The following is a 7587-nucleotide window of genomic DNA, read 5'->3' on the forward strand; positions in this document are numbered from 1 at the left end:
TTCTTTGAACCTCCTATGAGTGGATGTTCAAGCCATAGCTTGTAAAAAAATGTAATCTCTAGTGAATTTATTTTTCTTGATGTTTACAATGCATTCTTAACTAAGTGCTTGACATCCTGAGCCATGTTTGACACAAATCCTGACACTTTTATATCGACCAGGATAGCTGCCAACTTAGCCCTCTGAGCCACTTGTTCAAAAATGGCATCCTTGGTACTACCACAATCCAAAAGAAATGTGACCAAGTAATCATTTAGATGCCCCCAGCCTTAAACAACTCAGAATTACTAGTGTCCTTGAATAAAGTCCAAGAACTACTATCCACATAGTATTCTCCACTCATAGGGCTAGCTAGTCAACTTTGAAGCACACCAATATGGATAGCGGATGAGACCCCCTTGTGCTTAGCTTTTTGACCTCGCCCAAGGTTGAGACCCTAGTTTATTGAGCTTCAAACCTAGTGACTATGGAAGCTAGAGCTGGTGTGCTACTACTAGCTAAAGTGTGCCCTATGGTTCACTCACTACTGATATTCTTGGGACACTTTAACTTAGAATGGCCTACTACATGACAATAAAAGAATTAGTTCTCCTATGTCAAGTGGGCATCGATATCTCCGTGGAACAGCAGTTAGCCCCTCTTCGTCTGAGTAATTGGAAGAAGCTACTATATTGGAGTTCAACAAGGCTTTCCTTAGCCGCCGCGACAGGGTAGTGGTGGCAAACGAGGTTCTTCTTGTCACCATGTGGTATATCACTTCTTATTGGGCCTTCTCCTCATCACAGGCTTACATTGGTCAGGTTCAGTGATTGATCCACAACTTTCTGTGGGCTCGTGTGTGGACATATTTGTAGCCAGTTTACTACGATCTTGGGATCATCTCAGACCAAGCAGCACTCTGAGAGGTGGTCGATGTCAAAGGCTCGTGTTGATGTGAGGCAAAGAACTCCGAGAGGTGGTCAATGTTGAAGGCTTGCATTGGTGGATGCAGAGGCACTCTGAGGTAGTAGTGCCAGTGGAAGATGAGGTGATGCAGGCTTTGGTGACAAGGGTGTTGTGGTACTTGAGGTGGTAGATGAAGAGCAGAGAGGACTACAACCCCGAGTGGTGTAGTGGTGCAAGCTCTAGTGAGACAAGGGTGCTACAAGACCTGAAGTGTGCACGCTCTGATGTCAAGGGTGAAGGCTCTAGTGAGACAAGGGCGCTCCATACCTGAGGGGTGGTGAAGATCAGAGAGGGCTACCGTCCTGAGTGGTGTTGATGGTGAAGATAAGTAGAGAGTGCCCTCCCGACGGTGTGATGTAGCAGAGAGTGGGTTGTTGTCCCAGAGAGTACTGATGATAAAATGATGATATCATGTACTATAGTAGAGAGTGGGTTGTTGTCTCGATATTGTGAGCTGAGAAAAAATGCTGAAGTGCTCTATGTAGTAGAGAGGGCTATTGTCCCATGAGCTGAAGATAAAACATTGATATGCTCTACTATAGTAGAGAGGGTTGTTGTCCCATGAACAGATATGTAATGCGGATGTGATTTATGTGGTTGAGAGGGTTGCTATCCCATGAACAGATATGTAACACTGATGTGATCTATGTGGTAGAGAGGGATGTCTTCCTGAAGTGTAACCAGATGTAAAATGCTTAAGTATTGTGTTGTAGTAGAGCAAGCTACTGTCCCAAGTTGTGGGGTGGCCAATAGTAAATGCTGATGTACTAGGGCTAACAAGGCAGTGCCAGAAGGGACCCTGCATAGCAGGAAGAAAAAGAATGCGTTAAGGGACACCAAGAATCACTGGAAGGCCCGCATCATCTCCTTCAAATCCTTTGACAATAAGGTGCTCGTTGAAGTGCAGCACGTTTACAACAAAAACCAACTAGCATTGCGGTATCACTCGTCATTCCCATCAAACTAAGAGTACAAAAAGTCTTTGCTTTCTTATGTTTGTTATTGTAACAATGGTATTGATTAAAATTTTTACTGGTCTTTGTAGATATCTTTCCCTCGGATATCTATGAATGGCAGCCAATCGAGAGCATTACAGGTCTATTAGATGTCTGGCACACAAAGATGGGAGAAGAAGTATACCGGATTAACCAACAGACAAAAAAGGAGGTTTTCTTCTACAATAAATTCTATGAGACTCCTTCAATAGGCCAAGCATATGGTGCTCTTCTTCACATTCCTCTCCCTCCTTTCCAGAAGCCAAGAGTGGGCAGTGCCATGCACGCAAACAGTTGAGTCTATGTAGACAAAAACTTGCAGTAGAGCAGGCAGACATAAAGAATAACATGAAGGTGACATTCGGGTCAAAAAGGGTTCATGTGAAATGGCTTGTTCCCTTGAATGTTTTTGTTGATTTGTTTCAACAGAGTGCAGCCACATGAAGAAGAAAAGGACAATGTATACTCTTTCAAAATGTGATGAAACTATCATTCATGATCTCTTTGAAGAAGCCTGCTTGACCAAAGAGGTCTATAGAGGAAGACAGTTGGTCAAGGCAGAGTTAGACCCTTCATCTGCTTCTTTTAGGTACATCATCAAAACCCTAGAGCTACATATGACCTTCTCTTTCAGGAGGTACGCACACGAAGGAACATCGTGGAGAGAAACGGAGCATACAGGTGAGGAAGCAACAATGCTTGCAAAACAACAACAGTGTTCTTGAACAGCGAGGAGGTAGAAGTGATAAAAGTGGAGCATTGGTGGTCTTTATTTGATGTTCGACAACTTTTACAAGGAAATGGATGCTACCCTGAAGATTTTATTTTCCTTCACCTTAACAAAGTTAATCGCAAGAGATAAGAGAAACCAGTCTTACAATAAAAAAAACTTTTTGAAAACCAGGATGTATTCCACTTAAACATCTCTGCAATGTAAACCTTGTTTAAGTATTTTATGTAAGACAATTAGTCACAAACATTTTGGAAAACATGTCTTTTGAAGCTTGATTGTATTTGTTTAATTCGAAAAAAATTCTGCTGTGTTTACATATGGCAAAACACAATCACTCACCTTTAGTTCAATGGTTAGGCTTGGAATGTGCCTCCTCCACAATAAGTCTGTCTGTTAATAACTCTTTTCTTCTTAAACTTGTAAAGAGGGTTTTCACCAAACTTCAAATTTACGTACGCATGATATATTTGGGAGGGAACATTTGTTTTGGAGGGAAATTTACTTTTGAGGGGAAGGAGATTTAAGAATTATGAGCAAGATTGATCTCCTTGTATTCCCCTTACAGTTTCAAAACTACAAAAGAAAGTGTTAATAAACGAGAGAAAGGAACAATAAAGGGAGAAAGAGGGAAAGTCCTATAGCTGATGTTGACAGACAGAGTCCCTGGGTACCCAATTCCAGCTCTGTGATTGGTTGGGGAGTTTCTTTTCTCTCTCTAAGAAGGGGCCTTTTTGCCACCTCCCCAGCCCCCTAATGTTTTCTTAATCATGATTTAATTCAAAATACAGTAGTCTACACATAGTCGTATAGACGCCTCTTTTTTCTTCACCAATAGAATTATTGAAGCCCAAGGCGAAGTGCTTGGTCGAATGAATCCACTTTTAAGGTATTCCTTTAACTATCATTTGACTTCTTGTGCTTCCTTAAAACTAACCCGATAAGGAGGCTTACTTATTACTGGCTTTGAGGTTTTGAGCCAGGTATTACTTCTATTGGATGCTCAACATTGCGGACATGAGGTAATCGTTCTGGTAATTCATTTGGAAACACATCTTTAAATTGTTGACAATTGCTTTAGGGATTCATTAACTTTTTTATTGTTAACATGCTTTGATTGAAAAGAAATCATGTAAACAGTGTGCTCACTTAAACCACTTATGTTTTCACATGCAAAAAAGGAAATGACATCATCAAGAATCATGTAGCACAAACAGATGTTTTCTACTTCATTAGCTTGTACAAAGAGATAAATCCATAAAACATATAAGAGGTGAGGAGGGTACAACATGTTCACCTTGCAAGCATGCTTTCTTACCATCTACTTCAAACTCAAAAGAATTATGTAAAAAACTTCTACCCTAGCCAAGTAGCCAACAAAGCCACGGCCCTGCCCAGCCAGTTAGCTAAGTGTGGGGAAATCCCACATGGTTTTTGTATGCCTACCCAACAGGTGGAAAGAGGTCAGGTGATCTATGTATATAGTCTACGACCGGGTGCCAGACATCTGTAGGTGCATATAGGATTGTATCAAGAGAAGGGGTCATCCCATAAGACTACCCTAGGGCAGAGCCTTGTGCTCTTGTTGTGGGCATTGTGTAGAACCCCCGCCAATGGACCAAGAGGGCCCCATGTTGTGCTCACCAACCTTGGCTTGGGTGAAGGGGATGTCGGCCAGCCCTACGGCCCATGGAAAGCCAGCCAACTAGGCCCCAGGCCCTAGAGAAGCTATTGGCCAACTATAAGACAGCCCAAATAGCCAGCCCAGTGGTTTCCTAGCAACCAGTCGGTTTTCTTAGGGTGGCCAAACCATACATAGTCAAGGGGAAGCTCTAGTCCTACGGGTATTTGGGACCCAATATTGTGTCCTCTTCTCCCTCTCCCTCTCTCTCTCTCTCTCTCTCTCTCCCTCTCCCTCTCCCTCTCTCTCTCTCTCTCTCTCTCTCTCTCTCTCTCTCTCTCTCTCTCTCTCTCTCTCTCTCTCTCTCTCTCTACACATCTACTTTAGTTTTGTGCATTATTTTTATCGTCGTGAAAGATTGTTGAATTTGTTCTAAGCATTGAAGTTACCGATTCAAGCCCAAAGCTTCCGCATGTCATACACCGAGAAGCTCTCCATTGTTTTGGTGGTCTTCATCCCAAGACCCTAGGAAGGTGTGGAGTTGAGCATTCAGCAGTACATTAGTTCAGCATTCATAAGTCAGCATTCTATCAAAGTCAGCATCATCATCATCACAAATCTTATTAGATTTCACAGTTGTAACCATCTCATCTTATATAGCTGCATTGCATTTGCATTGAAACCATTCTCTATCTCTTAAGTATATTTCTAAATATAGTTTGGTTTATTAGACTAAGGTTGTTTTACTAAAATCAATCCCTCACATGTCACAGATGATCTGTGTATTTGGTTTGCAACTAGATGCCAAACTTATATAGTCCATGTAGGTTTGCATGTAGAAAAAGGGGCAAACCCATAGGGCTACCCCAGAGCAGAGTCTATGGCTCTTGTAGTGGGCATGGGGTAGCTTAGAGCCACCCCAAGGGGCAAGGAAGGCCCCAAGCTATGCCCATCATCCCTTGCATGGGCTAGGCAGGCTAACGGCCAGCCCTAGGGGCCTTGGACAGGTAGCTAACAGAGCAAGCCCTGCCGAGCCAATCGGCTAAGTGTGGGGCAGTCCTGCACTGTTTGTGCATGGGGTTGCTCAGCAAGCTCGAATGATGTTAGGTGATTTGTGTATCTCATCTTCTCCGAGAGCGACTGGGTGTCGAACACCTATAGACACATGTAGGATTGCATGTAGAGAAGGGGGGCTAGCCCATATAAGGCTACCCCAGGGCAGAGCCTTGTGCTCTTGTTGTCAGCATGGGGAGGTGTAAAAAAAACTCCAAGGGGCTAGGAGGGCCCCAGGCTATGCCCACCAGCCTTGGCTTAGGTAGTAGGAGGGGATGTCAGCTAGCCCTATGGTGCATGGATAGCCAGCCAACTAGGCCCCAGGCCCTAGAGAAGTTGTTGCCAACTATGGGACAACCCATACAGCTAGCCCAGTGGTTGCCTAGTAACTAGCCGGTTTTCTTGGGGTGGCCAAACCATGGGGAAGCTCCAGTCCCATGGGTATTCGGGACCCAATATTGTGTCCTCTTCTCCCTCTCTCCCTCCCTCCCTCCCTCTCCCTCTCTCTCTCTCTCTCTCTCTCTCTCTCTCTCTCTCTCTCTCTCTATTTTTTACACATATACTTCAATTTTGTGCATTATATTCATCGTGAAAGATTGTTTAATTTTGAGCATTGAAGTTACCGATTCGAGCCCGAAGTTTCCATATGTCATACCAGGCAGCTCTCCATCCTTTTGGGGTGATCTTCAGCCCAAGACCCTGGGAAGGTGTGGAGTTTAGCATTCAATAGTATAATAGTTCAGCATTCATAAGTCAGTATTTAGTCAAAGTCAGCATCATCATCATCACAGATCTTTTTGGAACCATCTCATATGCATTGCATTTGCATTTGTATATGAAACCATCTCATATGCACTTGCATTGAAACCATTCTCTATATGAAACCATCTCATTTGCATTTGCATTAAAACCATTCTCTATATAAAACCATCTCATATGCATTTGCATTGAAACCATTGTCTATATCTTAAGTACATTTCTAAGTGTAGTTTAGTTAAGACTAAGTTTGTTTTACTATCTATGATCAATCTCTCACATGTCAGAGATGATCTGTGTATCTGGCTTGCAACTGGATGCTAGAATTCTGTAGTGCACGTAGGTTTGCATTTAGAAAAGGGGGCCAGCCCATAGGGCTACACTAGAGTAGAGCCTTAGGAATGGAACAACTTAGAGCCACTCCAAGGTGCCAAGAAGGCCCCAAGATGTTCCCACCAGCCCTCACATGGGCTGGACATGCTGTCGGCCGGCAATCCCAAGGGGCCCTGGCCAGGAGGTCGACAGGGCAACCAGTCGGCTGAGCGTGGGGTGTAGTCCCACACTATTTGTGCATGGCTGCCCACAGCATGCTGCAATGATGTCAGGTGATCTGTGTATTTGGTCTACGACTAGGTGCAATACATCTGTAGGTGCATGTAGGATTCCATGTAGAGAAGGGGCTAGCCCGTTAGGCCACCTTCTCTTCTACTCAAATATTCACCACCTCTAGATGAAGAACAACTCATGGCCAGGTTCATTGGGGAATGAACGAACCCTTGGACACACTGGTCAAAAATGCCAAGCCAGTGTCCATGGCTGAAGCTGTAAGAATGGCAAAGGATTTTGCCAAAGCCTTTGTAGTAAAGGTCCTGCCAAAGCCTGCATCCTCTAACTTTAAAAGATTCCAAGCCCAGGGAAGTAATTCAAACTTTCCACCCCCGAAGAGGCAGCAAGGCCCAAATCAAAATCAAGATGCAGGAAGATTCCGAAGTGAAGGAAGACCCTTTCCCCAGAATACTTTCTCAGGAGCCCCACCTCTTTCAAGAAATCAAAGGGATGAGCTCAGAAGTGAAAACCGATGTTTTGGATGCCAAGGTTTTGGTCACCAAATGAAAGACTTCCCGACTCCTGCCATGTCAAGGGGACAGGGAAGTCAAGGACCCCGAGTGCAGAGACCAAGTCCTTCATACCAATCTAATCAGGATCCGTCTCGCCCAAGCCAGGGAAACCCCAGAAGAACTCTAGCTCAGCCATCTGCCTCTGTCTAGAGTAACCTCAAAACTCCTTCCCAGAACTGGGGCAACCAAAGAGAAAGAGTTCTGCCTCAGACTGCAGTAGCCAAAGCAGTCACAATTTCAGATGTAGTAGAAGAGGAAAGAGGGCAAATCTATGCTGCAATTGAAAACCAAGGGCCTAACTGTCAGTTCTCAATCTCATCCATACTCCAACAGAGTATCAAGACCTTTTAAGCTTTTGATTTATTCAGG

The 7587-nt window shown here is 44.0% G+C and overlaps 1 pseudogene; it reads left to right on the top strand.

The window, feature by feature from the left end:
• Nucleotides 1-1075: 1075 nt before the first annotated feature.
• Nucleotides 1076-2665, top strand: LOC147617067 (uncharacterized; annotated as a pseudogene).
• The last annotated feature ends 4922 nt before the right edge of the window (nucleotides 2666-7587 follow it).

This window comes from Cibotium barometz, chromosome 37 (assembly GCF_041138505.1).
Source record: "Cibotium barometz isolate CiBa-2024 chromosome 37, ASM4113850v1, whole genome shotgun sequence".
Taxonomy (NCBI): Eukaryota; Viridiplantae; Streptophyta; class Polypodiopsida; order Cyatheales; family Cibotiaceae; genus Cibotium; species Cibotium barometz.